This window comes from Narcine bancroftii, chromosome 12 (genome assembly GCF_036971445.1).
Source record: "Narcine bancroftii isolate sNarBan1 chromosome 12, sNarBan1.hap1, whole genome shotgun sequence".
Lineage (NCBI taxonomy): Eukaryota > Metazoa > Chordata > Chondrichthyes > Torpediniformes > Narcinidae > Narcine > Narcine bancroftii.
In genome coordinates this window covers 86,111,022-86,130,195 of record NC_091480.1, presented here as the reverse complement: position 1 = coordinate 86,130,195, position 19,174 = coordinate 86,111,022, and positions in this window count along the sequence as shown.

The following is a 19,174-nucleotide window of genomic DNA, read 5'->3' as shown; positions in this document are numbered from 1 at the left end:
AAGGATGTGGAAAGACAATGAATGGTTTTCTTCTATAAATAAATTATTGTGAATAAAGTTCATTTAAAAAAAAATGGTTAAAGGTCAACCACATTGGAGTCACATGCACATCGGAACAAGAATTGGCAGATTTCTAGAATCAGAACCAAATGGAGATTTACAACAATCCAGTTGTGGTCACCTTCACAAACAGATTCTCATTCAAGATTTATTTCAAGTTTCTCATCATCTAACTGTACATATACAACTCAATGAAAGAGGATTTTTCTGGACCATGGTGCACACAATCCACATTGCAGAATAACTACAAATATACATAAAGATATAATTTAAAATAAATATTTTGGGACTATATACTCAGTTATAGGATACTCTTCAGAGCAGTTAGCTCAACAATGTCACAGCACCAATGACCTGGGTTCAAATCCCACGTTGGCTGTAAGGATTTTGTACATTCTCCCCGTGTCTATGTGTGTTTCCTCTGGGTGCTCCAGTTAATTTAAATTTTAAATTAAATTTAGACATTCAGCACAGTAAAAGGGCCACTTCAGCCCACAAATCCATGCTGCCCAATTCATATCCAATGAGCCATCATCCCAGGTACAATGGGAGGAAACCCACGCAGACACCGGGGAGAACGTACAAACTCCTTACGGACAGCGCGGGATGTGAACCTCGGTCCCGATCGCTTGTATTAACCACTATGCTAACGGTTGTTCTGATGAATTTCCTCCCAACATTTAAAAACATAGGTGAATTGGGTGACACGGCTTCGTGGGCCGATAGAGCCTGTTACCGTGCTGTATGCCTAAATTTAAAAAAAGAAATCTCACAGCCTATGGGGGGGGGGGGTGGGGGGGGAAGTTATTTCCCAGCCTGGGAGTCCTGATTTTAATGCTCTTGTACCTCCTTCATGGTAGTGGATTAAAGTTACTGTGTGCTGGGTGGAAAGGATACTCAACAATTATTTTGGGGCCTATTAAAGCAACTCACCAAGTAAATGTCATCAAAGAGGAAAGGGTGACCCTAGTGATCTTCTCAGAGGAAAGGGTTGAAATTCATAGCTTGTATTTACATTCCCTGGCTAACTGTTAGACTCTTCTGTTTCACTTCACTGTATCAGGTTTGATCTCTCCATTTCCTCTCTCAGGACCAGGCTCCCTCTCCTTTGTTATTTTGTGTGACTGCAGAATTTCCTGTGTCAGTGACGTGAGAGCAACCAGTAAAATGATCAAATTGCTTCTTGTTATCGCACACACTCTATTAAGAATATTTATCCTCCCCTATTTCACTGACTGCACTGGGATGGTTCGACCACTTTCAGTCTAACTGAACAGCTGGTAGCTTTCCAAAAACATACAGTAATCAAAGATAATTAGCTGAATGCTTCATTTTGGCAAGATAATGAGCAACACAGCCAAGCTAAAATACACGGCATGTCTTGAATACATTAAGAAGAACACTCAAAGATAAGCAAGTTTCCTCCGATGTTTGTAAAACAGCATACTACAATAATGTACAGTATGGGGCCATTACCAGCTGGCTCAAGTGGACTTTGCATCACTGGAGTAAATTAAATCATTTAATGACTTGCAATTAAATCATTTAATGACTCTTTTGCTTTGATGAGTTGACCCAAGGTGAGCAGCACAGAAACTTGTGGTAAATCACATCTGGTGGCCTTTTGGTTTCTCACCACAAATTGCAGGTTTATCAGCATCCGTAGGAAGTAAAAAGGTAATCAATGGCTCGGGGCCAAAACATTGATGACCTGTTGGACCAGATGCTGTAAAAAGTAATGTACTCAGCCCACAACATTACAGCAAAGCCATTCCTGCCATTGAGAACATCTGCAGGGAATGTTGCTGTTGGAGAACAGAAGAAAATCATCAATTATCCACCAAACCCAGCACATGCTCTGTTATCCTTGCTACCGTCAGGAAAGAGGTATAGGTGGCACAAGACTCACACCACCAGGTTCAGGAACTTTTGCACTTTATTAATTTTTTTATCTCTGTATTGCACAGTAAATTTGTTCCCATTTCTTTATTTGTTTACTTGAGTTCTTTGTGTGCAGTTTTTTCTGCACTGCCAATAAGTGGTAATTCTGTTTTACCCACAAGGAAAAAAAGAATCTCAGTGTTGTATGTGATGTTTTGTATGAACTTGACAATAAACCTGGAATCTGCATCTTGGGGCATGTGATAATAAACAATTCATTCTATTCAAGGTACAGACTATTGATTTCTTACTTGTAAATAGGTCATGAGAATTAAATTTAATAATATTTCAGAAACACTGTGTAATGATAGAATGTAATGATCTTCCTGGCCAGAAGAAGAGGACAGAGACTAGTTTGTTGCACCTTGGGTTGGATTCAAGTTGCATCCTCCACATGGTTGTACGTGTACTTTATCCAATAAAGTATAGCTGCAACCGTGTCTGCCTGTCCCGCATCGGACTTGTCAGCCACAAACGAGCCTGCAGCTGACGTGGACATTACCCCTCCATAAATCTTCGTCCGTGAAGCCAAGCCAAAGAAAGATAGTTGTTTTAAAAGAACTCAAGTTTCTTTATTACAATAAAAGAAACATCACATATTACTTACAACTGTTAAAGTGGTTGCTTATCTCAGTGTTATAGTCCTGTCACATGGATTTATTTCATATAGGAAATTGCACATGACCTTCCAAGACCTTTTTAAGAACATGACCAAATAGAAAGGATTTCATGGCACTTTAGAGGAAGAGTCATTGGAAGAAGAGTCACAAATCACACAATAAGAACTAATATTTAGGCAATATGACTGGTCACAACTTCTTCTCCACATTATCTTGGGGAAGGAGGAGCAGAAACCTAAAGATCAATCTGTGTGGGCTCAGAAACAGTCTCTTTCCATTGGTTATCAGGATCTTGAACCGATCCTAACTAGTGCACAGCTCAAAGATGTACCCAAGGCCCCAAGTGATGAAGGCAGGCATTTCAAATGACTTCTTCGCTTCCCTGTCCACCTGTGTCACCACTTTCACGGTTACTACTTACTTATACTCTAGGTCTCTGTGTCCTTAAACATTCTCCAGGGGTTTGCCATTCACTATATATCCTGTCCTGATTCGACTTCTGAAAATGCAGCACCTCGCACTTGACAGGATAAAATTGCATCTGCTATTCCTTGACCCACTTTTTGATCTCGATCCTGTTTTAATCTGAAATAATCTTCTATACTGTTCACTATAGCATCAAATTTGGTGTGGTCAGCAATATTACCAACTGATCATTTTTAACACAGATGATAAACAACAGGGGACCAGCATGAGTCCATGTGACACACCTCTGGCCACAGGTCTCCAAATGAAAGCCAACCCTGTGACTTCCACACTTCACAATTTTGTATCTAATTGGTGAAGTCATACTGGTCCCCATGTGATCTAAGCCTCCACATCAGTCTACCATGCAGAGCCTCAAAGACCCTGATGAAGTCCATGACCTTGCCCTTATCTTCAAAAACCTTAAGTTCATGAGATACGATTTGCCAATTTGCCATGGACATACCCATACTGACTATTCCCTATCTGTCTCAGCCTATTCAAAATACCTCTCAGCATTCCCCTCATTAACTTTACTGCCCCTGGCTTGACCTTGCAGCCATCTGAAGTAAAGGCATACCTCACCTGAAGCTAACGATGGGACAAAAATCTCTGCCAAGGTCTTTGGCAACTTTTCCCTAGGTTCCCTCAGTTTCAAAGGGTGCAATTTGTTAGACCCTGACTTTATCCACCTTTATACACCTGAAGATCCCTTCTCTTTTGGCAATGTTTCATAACATCCAGCAGAAAAACATTTTCAGTTGAACGAACCCAATGCATCCGCATCATTATGCGATTAAGCCTGCTAAATTCAATAAAAAGTTAATTTAATGTTTCTCCAACTTCCTACATGATAGACTAAATCTGAAATGATCTTTGTGTTCAGCTTGCAGTTGTTTATCATAATCCACAATTGCTTTTTGCGAAGCAATCCTTTTGAAAACTAATTGTCGTCCAGTGTTATTTTAAGAATCTGAAGCCTCAGTGTACAATACTAACTACTGAATTGCTCCATACTGACACTTTTGCCACTTATCCAGCCTGTGATTAATCGCTGGGTAGGTCACGTCTCCAGAATGGAGGACCATCGCCTTCCCAAGATCGTGTTATATGGCGAGATCTCCACTGGCCACCGTGACAGAGGTGCACCAAAGAAAAGGTACAAGGACTGCCTAAAGAAATCTCTTGGTGCCTGCCCCATTGACCACCGCCAGTGGGCTGATCTCGCCTCAAACCGTGCATCTTGGCGCCTCACAGTTTGGCGGGCAGCAACCTCCTTTGAAGAAGCCCACCTCACTGACAAAAGGCAAAGGAGGAAAAACCCAACACCCAACCCCAACCCACCAATTTTCCCCTGCAACCGCTGCAACCGTGTCTGCCTGTCCCGCATCGGACTTGTCAGCCACAAACGAGCCTGCAGCTGACGTGGACTTTTTACCCCCTCCATAAATCTTCGTCCGCGAAGCCAAGCCAAAGAGAAAAAGAGACTTAAGATGGTATGTGAGGGGGAAAAAAAAGTTTGAAAACCATTGTTTTAATTGTACCTCATTGACTCATTATGTGCATGGTTTCATAACTCTAAAGGAAATGGGCCCATGACAATTTTTCTCAAGCAAAATATTTCAGTTTGCCAACACATTTAACAAGCAGTTCATGGCGACGCTGTAATATCTTGCAGTCAAAATTATGTTTATGAGTTCAAAGGACACATCTGGACCTTGCAGTTCCTGATAAAGCAAGCGTCTCTGAGACATAATCTTCACTGATAATTGTAACCCTGAACATTATCACAAATATATAAACTAGGCTCAGGATTGAAAGAAAAACACCTCTAACACCTGACAGTTACATTTGTCACAACACAAAAGCATCTGGTCTGGCAGTGAAGGTAATCTATTTATTGCTAAAATTTGGAGCGTACCTTCAAAGTCTTCCAATTCTTCTCTTATTTTTCAGAAACAACTTTCAAACTCTATCATTTATTGTGTTGGATCTCCTCACCTACTTTCTTGTTCTGTCCCCATCCTCAGACACTGAAGATAAACGTCTTCCATGATGGAGCTATGGAGACTTCTGGTTGCTAGTGGGAATTTGGGTTTCTGTGGTTTAATAATTAAAGGGAAATAACAGCCCCCAATGACTGATGGGGCTATTTGTTAATTTTGGCTGTTTTTGTATTTAGTGTAAACCGAGCAAATTGTACATTCAATATATAATTTGTCAAAGCCAACATAAAAACAAGAAAGGGCATACAAGGAAGCAAAAATTAGTGGGAAGATAATGGACTGGGACGTTTTGTAAAACTTTCAGAAGGCAACTAAATAACTTAAAAGGAGGGAAAAGATGAAGTATGAAAATACACTAGCCAATAATATCATAGAGGATACAAAACCTTCAAGTATATAATGAATAAAAGAGGTGAGGGTAGTCATAGCTCTACTGGAAAATGACCCTGGGAAAATAATAGTGGGAGACAATGAGATGGTAGAGGTGCTAAATGAGTATTTTCCATCATTCTTCACTGTGGAAGACACTAGTCATGTGTCAGATGTCAATGGGTATCAGAGAAGGAAAATGAAGGCAGTTACAAATGGTCTAAGGTTAGATTAATTTCCCAGATCAGATGGATTCTGGCATGGTTCTTGAGGACTGGAACATTTCAAATGTCAGGGATTGGAAATATGTTGGAGTCCAGTGTCAAGGATGATATTATGGAGTACTCAGTGGCACAGGACATGATAGGCCAAAACCAACATGATTTCCTTAAGGGAAAATCTTCCTTGACAATCCTTTGTAAAAGTGACAAGCAAGCTAGATAAAAGAGAGGCAGTGGATGTTATATTTGGATTTTCAAAAGGCCTTTGACCAGGTGTCACTCTGGTAGCTACTTAACAAGAGCCCATGGTATAACAGGAAACATACTAGCTTGGGTCGAGTATTGGCTGATTGGGAGGAAGCAGAGAGGGAATACATATCCTGGTTGGTTGCCAGTTACTTGTGGTGTTCCACAGGGGTCAATATTGGGGTTGCTACTTTTTATGTTGTGTATCAGTGATCTGGATGATGGAATGAATGGCTTCGAGGCCAAATTTGCAGATGATGCAAAGATAGATGGTAGCGTTGAGGAAACAGGGAGACTACAGTAGATCAGGAGAATGGGCAGAAAAGAAGAAAATTAAATTCAATATTGGAAAGTGTACGGTCATGAACTTTGGCAGAAGAAATAAATGGACATACTATTTTTACCAGGCTTAACCAGAAATAAGCAATATTTTAACATGGTGTAAGACATAAGAAATAGTAGCAGGAATAGGCTACTCAGCCCATCGAGCCTGATCTGTCATTCAATGAGATCATGGCTGATTGGATGATAGGCTCATCTCCATCTACCTGTCTTTCCCCCATATCCCTTAAATCCCCTACCATAAAGAAATCTATCCAACTTTGACTTAAATATATTTACTGAAGTAGCCTTGACTGGTTCAATAGGCAGAGAATTCCATAGATTCACAACCTAATTGGAGAATCTGTCCTTCATCTACTCCCTTGAATCTTGAGGTAATGTCCCATAGTTCTAGTCTCCCCTACCAATAGGAGCAACTTACCTACGCTTTTCATTATTTTATACATTTCTACAAGATTCCCTCTCTTCTTCTTAATTCCAGTGCATACAGTCCCAGATGATGATCTCTCCTCAAAGGCTAACTCCCTCATCTCTAGAATCAACCTGGTAAAACCTCCTCTCCACTGGCTCCAAAGCCAGTACATCCTTTCTCAAGTAAAGAGGGCAGAATTGCACTTAAGATGTGGCCTCACCCATACCTTGTACAGTTGCTCCGAAATGCAACCCCTCTAGCAATGAGGGTCAACATTCCATTTGCCTCTTGATAGCCTGCTGCACCTGCAAACCCAACCTTTTGAGATTCATGCACAAGCACTCCCAAGTCCTTCTGCAGGGCAGCATGCTGCTATCATTTGCCATTTTAATAATAATCTTCTACTTTTCCTTCCAAAGTCATTTACCGACATTATACTCTCTCTGCCAGACCCTTATCCTTTCACTTTCAGGAATGATTAGATGACTGGGCATCTTTAGACCTCTGCTTCACAAAGCTATCCATCAATTTGCTATTTCTGGGCTGGTTGCAATTAATTAATATTTCAATTTGTTAGCACCTCTTTGATTGTTGTGGTACTTAACCACCAGAATGGCAGAACTCAAAATAGATGCTGTTGACCAAAATACCTTGCATGAAATTCAAATTCATCCTCATTATGCCCTGGATTTAAACATTAATTTTATTGTGATTTGTTTTCTTTCACATCCTCCATTTAGTCAAGCTCAGTATATTGGTTTCTGTTTTACTGTCCTCCTCAAATAAATCAATCATTCTCTGTCTATTTCTATGATTAAGTTTCCAATATTCCTTTTTTTAATGTTGTTCATCAGAATCAGAACTTATTGTCAAGAGCGAGTCACGAAATTTGGTGTTTTACATCAGCATTGTAGTGCAAACATTCATATACACCACCAATAGCCCAATAATCCAATCGTTTTATGGTCACCTTTAAAGATATTCACTTTTTATTCCAGATTGATTCAATAGCTTGAAATATAAACTCATTGGCTATCATGGTGGAATTTGAACTCCTGTTTATGGATCAATAAATCAAGTCTCTGGATAATAACTAGACAGGGTTACAAGTGGTAGATCAATATCAGACATATTGTAGAAACACTTAGACCTTTTAATTTGGTGACACACTAATTTAATCATGTTCAGCACGGTTATTGTAGCCCAACGCTGTTACAGCACCAGCGATCGGGACACGAGTTCGAAACCCACACTATCTGCAAGGTGTCCGTATGTTCTCCCAGGTCTGCGCGGGTTTTCCCCGAGGGTTCCAGTTTCCTCCCACAGTTCAAAAACAAAACATACTGGGGTTTGTAGGTCAATTGGGTGTAATTGGGCGGCAAGGGCTCATGGACCGAAAAGGCCTGTTACCGTGCTGGATATCTCAATTTAAATTAAAAAAAATTCTTTTGGTTCCATTAAAGTATTCGAACTTGAATTTCTTCTTCCTCCTCCTCCTCTCTACCTTTCTCCCAAAGAAGCTGAGTGATGGGGGGGGGCAATAAACAATGAAGCATTCCTGAGTAACTTGACCAAATGCCATTTTTCCTTGAAGCGGAATTTCCAATTGTAGACAAGAGATGAAAATTTGGACAAAAGTTCTGGAGAAACACAGCAGGTCATGCAGCATCTCTTGGAAGTGAAGGCTAACCTACTTTTTTGTGGCAGAGCCTTGTGTCGAGGGGTGAGCATAAAGCAGGTAGGTGTCTGAATAAAAAGGTGGGGGAGAAGGAGCAAAGGGGTAGAGGGAGAAGCACGGGTTAATAGGCAAGAGGTCACATGTGGGATATTCTTGTAGGTGGGAGGGTAGAAGAGAAAAAAGCTGAAAAATGATGGGGGTAGCTCTCTGAATGGAGAGGGAAGGGAATGGGGTGGGGCGTTGGAGGAAAGGAAACAGAAGGTAAAAGGGTTGGGTAAATGGAATCTGAAGTTAATGTTGGTGCTGTCTGGTTGGAGAGTGCCCAGAGGGAATATGGGGTGCTGTTCCTGACTCCAAGGGATGCTTCCATGAAGAATTCCACATCCTCTCTTTGAAGGAAGAGTCTCTCTCACTGCTCCCTGTCTGCAAACCCTGCTGCTCTCAAACTCAATGATAGTCTCTTCAAGTCAGTACAATTTGGATTAGTAAAAGAGGCAGTGGATACCTCTCTGAATAATACCTCTCACCTCCTGGAAGAGTTTGACAATTTGAGCAGAATTAATGTTCAATTAATTCCAGCAAAGGGACACAGTCCACTAATCTGTGGTCACTTGATACTTAAGAGTATTGTGTTCAATTCTGGTCACCTCATTATAGGAAGGACGTGGAAGCCATGGAGAGGGCGCAGAGGAGATTTACCAGGATGTTGCCTCAATTGAGAAACAAGTCTTATGAGGCAAGGTTACCAGAGTTGGGACTTGAAGGATGAGGGGAGACTTGATAGAGGGCTACAGGATTATGAGAAGCACAGATAGGGTGGACAGCCAGCATCCGTTTCCCAGGGCAGGATCAGCAAAGACCAGAGCGCATAGGTACAAAGTGAAGGGATGGAAGTTTAGAGGAGACATAAGGGGCAAGTCGTTTTTAATATACAGAGGTTTGGTTGTCTGGAATGCCTTGCTGGGGATGATGGTAGAAGGTGAAACACTGGGGACTCTTAGACACACAGAGGAAGGAAAAAAATAGAGGGGTACCGGGTAGGGAGGGTTTAATACTTTTTCGAAGGAAGGCATATAAGGGTCAGCACAGCATCGAGGCCCGACGGGCCTGTACTCTGCTGTTCTATGATACAAGCACTAGCAGATGCCAGATTTTCACACAATTCTAACAGATCCACTGTATATATGCCAACACATCAGTTGCTTATTTAACCAAAATCAAGCTGTCATTTAATATTTTATTATTGGAACATAACGACACTTCTTTTGGACTCTGCACATCCGCTATCATATTGGAAGCATCTTCCATGCCATTTCATCCACTCTATTGCTCTGTCCTGCTAAGTCTGTCAACTTAAGGATTTGTGACTTTCCCCCCCCCCCCCCCAAGTCCATATTTTAAACTTATCGGGTTTATCACAGGACATTTTCTATCTTGCTGCACTCTAAAGCTTTACTATTTTTCTTGCTGTCAATTTGTGTATGATCTAACCAGCATGGTTAGTGTAGCAGTTAGCGCAATGCGGTTTCAGCACTAATGATACGGGTCCAAATCTGGCACTGCCTATCTGTACATCCTCCCCTTGTCTGCGTGGGTTTCCTCCCATCATTCAAAAACATATGGGATTTGTAGGTCAGTTGGGGCAGCACAGGTTCTTGGGCTGAAAGGGCTTGTTATCGTGCTGTATGTTTAAACTTTTATGAATAGAAGCTATGAGAAGTGACATTGAATTGTTTGAGGACAGAGGAGAGGATGAAACCATTAAAAAAAATACATTTACACAGTCAAGAACATTTTGGCTAATTTTATAGTGGAAAAATTATTGGGGCTTGCCTGCCTTGCACCACCTAAATTTATTTACCTTTGAAATCCACAGAAATTAAAGGATTGGATTAAGAGAGGAATGTGGGATACCATAACTTTCTCATCTGTTTTTCCAATGAACAGGGTAGATGAAAGTGAATTCTTCTGAGTTTTTTTCTTAACACAAGGATCTCTACATTGATCTTGCAGACATCAGAACAAATTGCACCCTAATATCTTGAAACCGACAATCAATTTCAAAGGTCAGGAATCATTTTCAAATCAGGTGTGCAATTGCAAAGTGAAGTTAAATGGTCCTGAAGTTATAATTGGAAGTAGGAATATGCATTTTGTGTTTTTACACCAAGAAATCTGGAATGGTACATAACCTTACATGCCCAGTGTATTGAAAATTATTAATTGCTCTGATCCATCATGTTGGATTTAGATGGCACAGTAAAGCACAGCATTAACATAGAAGCTAAGGGGCTTATAATGCGTTCCATAATGAAAATGATCAACTTGAATTTTAATTTTCTATGTTTTCCAAACGTTAATATAAATAGTGTTGTCCATAATTCCATCACAAATGAAAGTGTGATTATAAAATGCCCACAGACAACAACAATAAACAAACATAGGTTCTCCATCAAGTACAGCCAAAATCATAAATCAGACTGGACACAACCTTTTCTGACTGCTACCTTTGGAAAGAGGATACAGAAGAAGGGAGACTTAAGATTGTGAGGGGTATAGATAGAGTGGATGTAGGCATAAGATTGTGAGGGGTATAGATAGAGTGGATGTAGGCATCAGTGATCAGGTCAATAAATACCACAAATGGATTACAATTCAATAAATTGCACCTTTAAACAAAATAGCAATGAAAATCATATAAAATCAATGAAGTGTACAGATGGAAACAGGCCCAACACATTCTGGTCACCAAGTTTTCAACTAGTCCTATGGCCAATGTTTAGCCCACATCTTACTCAATGGTTAGCATCTATCTACATATCTAAACTGATCGAGAAAGGTTTCTTGCACATATATTCCACATTTCCTGCTTCACCCTAGGCCCACTAATGTTGCCGATTCCTTGTTTAGTTTGAATTGATCCCCGTTCCTAGTTCACCCCGCACAGTCCATCAGGCCACCAGCCCTTTCCCTTTAAGATCCCGTCTACGTCACCCTCTCCCTTTCAAAATCAGAATTTATTGTCATGAACATGTCACAAAACTTGTAGTTTTACAGCAGTATCGCGGTGAAAATATTGCGATAAAATTACATTTAAAACTAGAGTGCAAAAAAAGAGATAGTGAAGTTTTGTCTGTTTTTGATTGTTCATTCAGAAATCTGATGGCATTGGGGAAGAAGCTGATTTTGTTGTGCTGGGTGTTCATCTTCAGGCTCCTCTACCGCTTGTGGTGAAGTGGCAGAGAAGCGTGAAGAGGGCATGGTCTGGTGGTGGGGTCCTTGAGGATAGAGGTTGCTTTAAGACACACCACTAATAGATGTCGTTAATGGAATGGTGACTGATACCTATGATGGCACAGCCAAGATCACAACTCTGTAGTTTTTTTTTCTTCTCCTGTGCATTGGTTCCTCCATACCAGACACTGATGCAACCAGTCAGAATGCTCTCGACAGTACACCTGTAGAAATTTGCAGGAGTGTTTGGCGACATTTCAGATCTCCTCAAATTCCACACCAAGTATTGCCACTGGCGAGCCTTCTTCATGATTGTCAGAGAGGTTGACGCCCAGGAACTTGAATCTCTCGACTCTTTCCACTGCCGACCCCTCGATGAGGACTGGTTTGTGTTCTCCTGATTTCCCCTTCCTGAAGTCCACATTCAGCTCTTTGCTTTTGCTAACATTGAGTGCAAGGCTGTTGTTGTGGCACCACTCAACTAGTTGATTTATCTCCCTCCTGTAGGCTTCCTCGTTGCCATCTGTGATTCTGCCGACAACCATGGTATCATTGTAAACAGCATTTGAATTGTACCTAGCCACACGGACATGGGTGTTGAGCGAGTAGAACGGTTGACTACCACACATCCTTGAGGTGCACTTGGGTTGATCGCCAGTGAGGAGATGCTGTTTCCAATTCATACTGATGAAGGAGTCAATGATCCAGTTGCAGAAGCCCAGGTTTTTGGAGCTTGTTGGCCAGCACTGAGGGTATGATGTTGTTGAAAGCTGAGGTATAGTTGATGTGTAGCCTGGTGTATGTGTTGCTGTAGTCTAGCTGAGTGGAGAACCAGTGATATTGCATCTGGTGTGGAGTGATTGCGATGGTAGGCAGATCTTTACTTAGGTGTACATTAATTCTGGCCATGACCAACTTCTCAAAGCATTTCATCACAGTAGAAATTAGTGGGTACTGGGCAGTAGTCATTGAGGAAGCTCACCCTGTTGGACACTGGGATGACAGATGCCTTTTTGAAGCAGGTGGGAACCTCAGAGTGCAGCAGGGAGGGATGGAAAATCAAGTCCACCTCCTCTGCACACAGCCCTCTCCCCATCACTTGCACGTCAAAATGACAAGTATGCTTCGGGTCTACCTGAACTGCCTTCAGTCTAAACCAATTGTGATGCTGTATATGGGGGAGTTTTGACATTTTGAATTACAAATTGAACAAAATATTCTGTGTGAACTATGAATCCAGAATTCAGGCTGGATGCAAACACTCTTTAAAATCATAGGGTAGCGACATATTCTTATCAATTAATAAAGTAGCAGATGGTCAAACGTTGCTTTGAAAACCTCAGACTGCATCCATGAATGATGCAATTAATCATCAACAAATTTCAGTCCCATTTGTGTTTTGAGAAGTTGCAATGTTAAAAGCCATGGGGAATAAAAGAATGAATGCTTATTTTGTTTTACATAATTGTATCACATTCATGGACAACAAACTGAAACAAAATGCCCTTCACTCCACTCATCCACATCATAATTCACTAAATCCAAATCTCATTAGAGATATTGCAGTCTATCTCCCCAAAACAATCTGGTTGAGGCCTGCAGAATAGTCATGGATCCAATTGCGGAGAGGAATGCCAAAGCCATTGGGGGCCAGTATGTTCAGTGGTGTTGTGTTGAAAGCAGAGATGTAGTCAATAATGAGTAGTCTGAAGGGGGGTATCCTTGTCAGCGTGTTCAGGGAGATGGTATCTGCCGTGGACCTGTTTTTGCAGTATGCAAACTGATGTCGGTCAAATTGTGGCTGAGATGCACTTGAAATACTCTTCCATAGCTCTTACAATCACTTAATCCTTTTAAAGCTGCGATGTTACTTTTATGGTAATAAAGAAACTTGGGTTCTTTTTAAATAACTAGATTTTATCAGCTATAGGACTCACTCAGGACTGTGTGGAGACATCCATCTTGAATCCAACTGAGCTGCCACAAACTAGTCTCTGACACCCTCTAATCTAAGAAGTGGTTCGATTGACAATGCCAAAAAATCTCGATGAAGTAATGCCATCTATTATTTGTCTAAGTAACTGCTTCTCTACTATTCAATGAATAGAATAAAATCTTAATCTTTTAATGCCTTTAGTGTTTATACATTTTGATCAGAGCTTGCTTTTAATTCATTTATCATAAAATCTTAAAGCTTTTTGATTTTGAATCAACTATTTGATTTAACAAATCATTAATCTTATAAAATGCTAAATTCTTTGAATTTGAATTGTCAATTTAATTAACATAGTCGCTGTGTTTTTTTTAAAAAACCTCAATGTTATTTCTTTCACTAATTGGCAATGGCTTCTATTAATTTATGGGAATATAATACTCATCTCAGCTTTGGTATTTCGCACTGACAGCACCATCTGTGTTGTCTCTCATTTGGAATACATTCAAGGTCTCACCACAATATTGGAGTTCTGCCAGCAGGAAGTTTTTCTTTGGGGTATGTGCCAGTTCTTCGTTAGCTGTCTTCCATCTAACTATTGGTCAGCTTTCTGGCTGTGGTGGATGGAAGAGGATGGGTTGATAACTCTTTAGAAATCGTTTTGGCTTTGTATAATCACACCCATTTTCAGATAGTTTATTCTCGACTTTCATTAAATATGAATGATGGAAATTCCATATTTGTTAGCTTTTTATTTCTTAAACAGTTAAAATGGATCATGTAATTAATTTACTGAGTTTTAATGTAAAAGGGTTAAATCATTCTGTTAAATAAGATTTTTGATTATGCTAAAAAACTTATCCAAATTTTATTTTTACAAGAAACGCATATACCTAGTAGGGATAATGTGCATATTTTTAGAAAATGGAATAGACAGCAGTTTCATTCTTCGTTTCAAGCTAAATCCAGAGGGGTATCCATCTTTATAGATCGTACAATTTCTTTTGTTCAATGTAATATGAATACTCAATTCATTATTGTGACTGGGAAATCATATAACAAATTGGTGGTGTTTGCAAATGTTTATGCTCCAAATATGGATGACCCTGGATTTATTATTTTTTCCCCACTCTTATCTGATTTGAATCTTTAATCATTAGTGATGGGAGGAGAGTTTAATTGCTGTTTAGAACCAGTTTTGGAACATTCATCCCCTAACCAGCCACTTTAAATAAATCAGTATTATTCATTCAATATTTTAATTAAAATGTGGTATTATTTATATCTTTTTTTCCATCCAGGAAACAGCAAATATTCATTTCTGTTCACCATACATACTCTCAGATTGATTATTTTTTATTGATCACTAAATGATCATATTGATTTGTTCCCATGAATATAAAATTATGTGTAACTATCATTAAACTTTCCTGGTCTTTCTCAAATAAACAGATAATGGCATTTTAATTGAACCTTATTATCGCAGAAGGAATTTTCAAAGTTCTTGGAGGAACATATCACTTTCCTTTTGAAAAAAATATTGTGGCAGAAACTTCTAATCTCATTATTTTGGACACTTAAAAAAAAAACTTATTTATTAGGGAACAAAGCATCTCTTATATTGAAAACATTAGGAAGAAGGCTATTGATGAGAAAACTGACTTAGCTAATCATCTGAAACCTATAGATCAAAGGCATGTTCTGGCTCCAGACCCTGCTTTATTTAAATGGGTTTGAAATTAAATCTAATTATGAGCTTCTTTTAACGTATCCAATTGAAAGACAACTTTTAAAAGTTAAGTCAATTTTCTATAAAACAGGTAAACTATTGGCTAATCAAGTAAAAGCTTCAGTAGCCAAACAGAAAATCAAAGTTCATAAAGCTAATGGTGCTATGACAATTGATTGTTTAGAAAATAAATGATACTTTAAAATAATTTTATTATGAACTGTATAGCTCTGATTCTCCCAAGGATAACATTTTAATGAATAATTTTTAGACAAATTGAATATTCCTGTACTATCTGGGGTTCATCAAAAGCATGAAGAAATTGTCAAGGCCATATGCTCATCACATTCTGGGAAGTTACCAGGTCCTGATGAATTCCCTTGGTAATTTTATAAGGCTTTCTCTTCAGCACTTACACCTCATTGATATTCTGTTCTTTGATTCTTTTAAACTTGGTAAGCTGCCACAGTCTTTTCAAACGTCTTCTATTTCACTAATCTTTAAAAAATAAAGGCCCAGCCGACTGCTCTTCATACAGGCCAATTTCTTTACTCAACGTTGATGCTAAAATTCTATCTAAAGTTTCGACTCGTAGACTTAAAAATACTCTGCCATTTATTGTATCCGAGGTCCAGACTGGATTTATTTAAAATCAATACTCCCATTTCAATATATACCATTTATTAAATATTAAGGAGATGTCAGCGCATGTGATATCTTTGGATGTGAATTTGATTGGGTAAAATGGAGCTATCTATTTAAGAACAAAAAGATCAATTTTTTGTGACTTTATTCAATGGATTAAGTTTATAAATTTATCCCCCTCTGCCTGTGTTCTTACTAATTTTCAGAATTCTAAGCCTTTTAAACTCCAGTGTGGAAACAGACAAGGAACCCCTTTAAATCCATTGCTCTGGCTCAAGAACCCTTAGCTATTGTTTTTCAAGAATCTAATGGTATTATTGGTATCTCAAGGAAGGGCAAACTCCACAAAGTTTTGTTTTATCCTGATGATTTATTGCTTTTTATTTCTAATCCTGAGAAATATTTTCCCTCTGTGATCTCTCTAATTTATCATTTCAGTCATTTTTCATATTATGTTATATTTACATGTGATTTTTTTTCCCTTTGAATAATTTGGGACTGATAAATTCTAGCCTTCCTTTTAAAATTGTAAGAGTTTACTTACCTGGGTGTAGCAATTACTAAAAATTATAAAAATCTATTTAAGGAAAATTTTATCACTGTTAAAACATGCTAGAGAGATGTTATCAAAATAGTTGTCCCTTCCTTTATCATTGGTTGGTTGAATCAACTCTATCAAAATGAATATATTTACTAAATTTATATACCTTCGTCAGGCTTTGCCTGTTTTTAGTGCTGTCTTTTTTATAAACTCTTATCGACTCACTCTTATATGGAAGAATAAACATTCTCGCCTGAACAAAGTCCATTTACAAAAATTTAAAAAGAATGGAGGTTTAGTCTCAACAAATCTGAGGTTGTATTTTTGGGTAGTCAGTATACAAAATCTTACATTTTGGTTATATATCATGAAGAATATCCAATATGGGTCTCTTTGGAATTTAATTCTGTTAAAGTATTTTTTCCCCCATTATTTACCTTCTTGGATCCTCACTTCATATATATTTAAATTAATTGATAAACCACTGGCTAAACATACTTTGAGGATCTGGATACAATTTTGAAAAAATTTTGGTTTAATGATATTTTCTCTTTCTAGTCTTATTTTTTTTAATCATTATTTCTTTCAACCTTCCATGATTGATTTAACTTTTAAAGTATGGGAGAGATTAGGCATTAAATGTTTTAAAGACTTATTCATTGAGGGAACTTAGAATAGATTATAAAATACTTTTTTTTGTTATTTACAGTTTTGATATTTATTACGATCTCAATTATATACATTTTATAAGAGTACTGATACAAATTTTATAGATGCAATTTTTAAATTTACAGCCTTTTTATGACAGTTCATTATCTAACACCTATGGGATGTCGGGAATGAGAGAGGCTCCCTTAGATAAAATTTAAAAAGCCTGGGGACAGGACTTGCAGTTTTTAATTTCTAAATAAACTTCGAATGTTGTTTTCAAACTGGTTAATTCCTCGTCTTTATGTGCCAGCTGCTCTCTCTCACAATTGAAAGTCGTACATAGGGATCACATGTCCAAAGATAATTATCTTGTTTTTTATGCAAATATATCTCCTCATTATGAAGAATGCAACAATGGAGATGCTTCACTAACTCATATGTTTTGGACATGTCAGAGTCATCAAAAATACTGGAAAAAAGTATTTCAAACCTTTTCTGTACTTTTTAAAGTTAACTAAGTAAGACTAATCCTTTAACTGCCTTGTTTGGTATTGTTGGAGAGAGTGGCATAATATTAATGGAATCTGATCTGCATGTATTAACTTTTGCTTCACTTGTGTCTAGGCAGGCAGTTTTGCTCAGATGGATGGACATTGCTCCACCTTCTCATGCTCAATGGCTACGTGATGTTGTCATGTTTAAATTTAGATGTTAGATGCTGAATCTGATTTGAATTCAAACTTTCAAAGACTGTGTCATTCTTTTTTTTAATTACTCCACAATCTTTGATTTGATATTAATTATTATATTGATAAAAAATATTTTTTCTTTTATTTTCCAAACAACTTCTTTCTTGGTAGTGCATTTAGATTTTGTTTTAAACATCACAAAATAATAAATATTAGTATAATATAATCAGTCATTTGAAAATCTGGGGTACCTTGTGTGTAATGCTATGATTTAAACCTAAAGTATTTTATTTTCCTTTTTTAAAAACTTTCAGCATGTATCCTTTATCTTTATTTTTCAAAATGGAATTTCAATTTTAATGTCAATAAAAATATTGAAAAAGAATAGTGTTACAGCTCTGATTTTTTTTCATTGAAATAAAGAAATTTGGATACTTTTAAAATAAATTTTATTAGCTATACAACTCTCTCAAAACTGTGTGGAGGCATTCAACTTGAATCTAACCCAATCTGCCAAAAACTAGTCTCCGATCCCCTCTACTGATCAGGAGGATTACTAGCACTATCTCTACATGCCCTTTCCTTGAGATATTTAATCTAACAAGATGACACACTAATACAGCATTCATTTAAATTTCAACTCAAATGTAAACACAAACATCAGCAACAAAATGAAGTTACTTTTAGAGATTCAGTTGGTTGGGTGCTATTAAAATGTGTGGATCTTGTTAACACAGGTGCTTGTGTCAGGTCTGCTAGTACCCTACTATCTAGCACTGGTAGTGTTCTCCCTGTTGCTGTGCAGGCTGGATCTTCTGCATTTGACTGTTCATGAAGTGTTTCTTACATTTTCTGCAAGCTCTTTCAATTCCTCCTTAGTATTTGACTACGCTCTGTTCTGATAGTGTAGGATCTTGGATTTACTTCCTCCAGAATAATAGCCTTTTTTGTCCCAAATGAGTCTCACTATGTCATGTTATCCCAGTAGCCCTATGCTTCTTGCTGACTTGTCATAGTTTGCTTTTTGTCTCTATTGCAAATTCTTTTATTTTGGTTTGACATCTGTTCTTGTTTAGGCCTGCAGAGTAGGGAAGCATTGTATGTAGTCTTGTCCCATCAGAAGTTTGGCGAGTGACATGTCATGTTCAAGTGGCCCTGGTCAGCTGCCTCAGCAAAAATATATGTATTGAAATCCTTTAGTGCTTGAGGTCTTGACATGGAAAGTAGCAGTGCAATCTTCTGTGCATCAGGATTGCCATTGAGTCTAATGACTTGCAGTTAGAGTATGAATCTTTGTTTGATCAATTTCCACTCTTGATCGGCATTTCCAGTCCAATGTACAGCATCAGGAGTCTTAACACTCTCCATATCTCTGCTCATAATGACTGATGC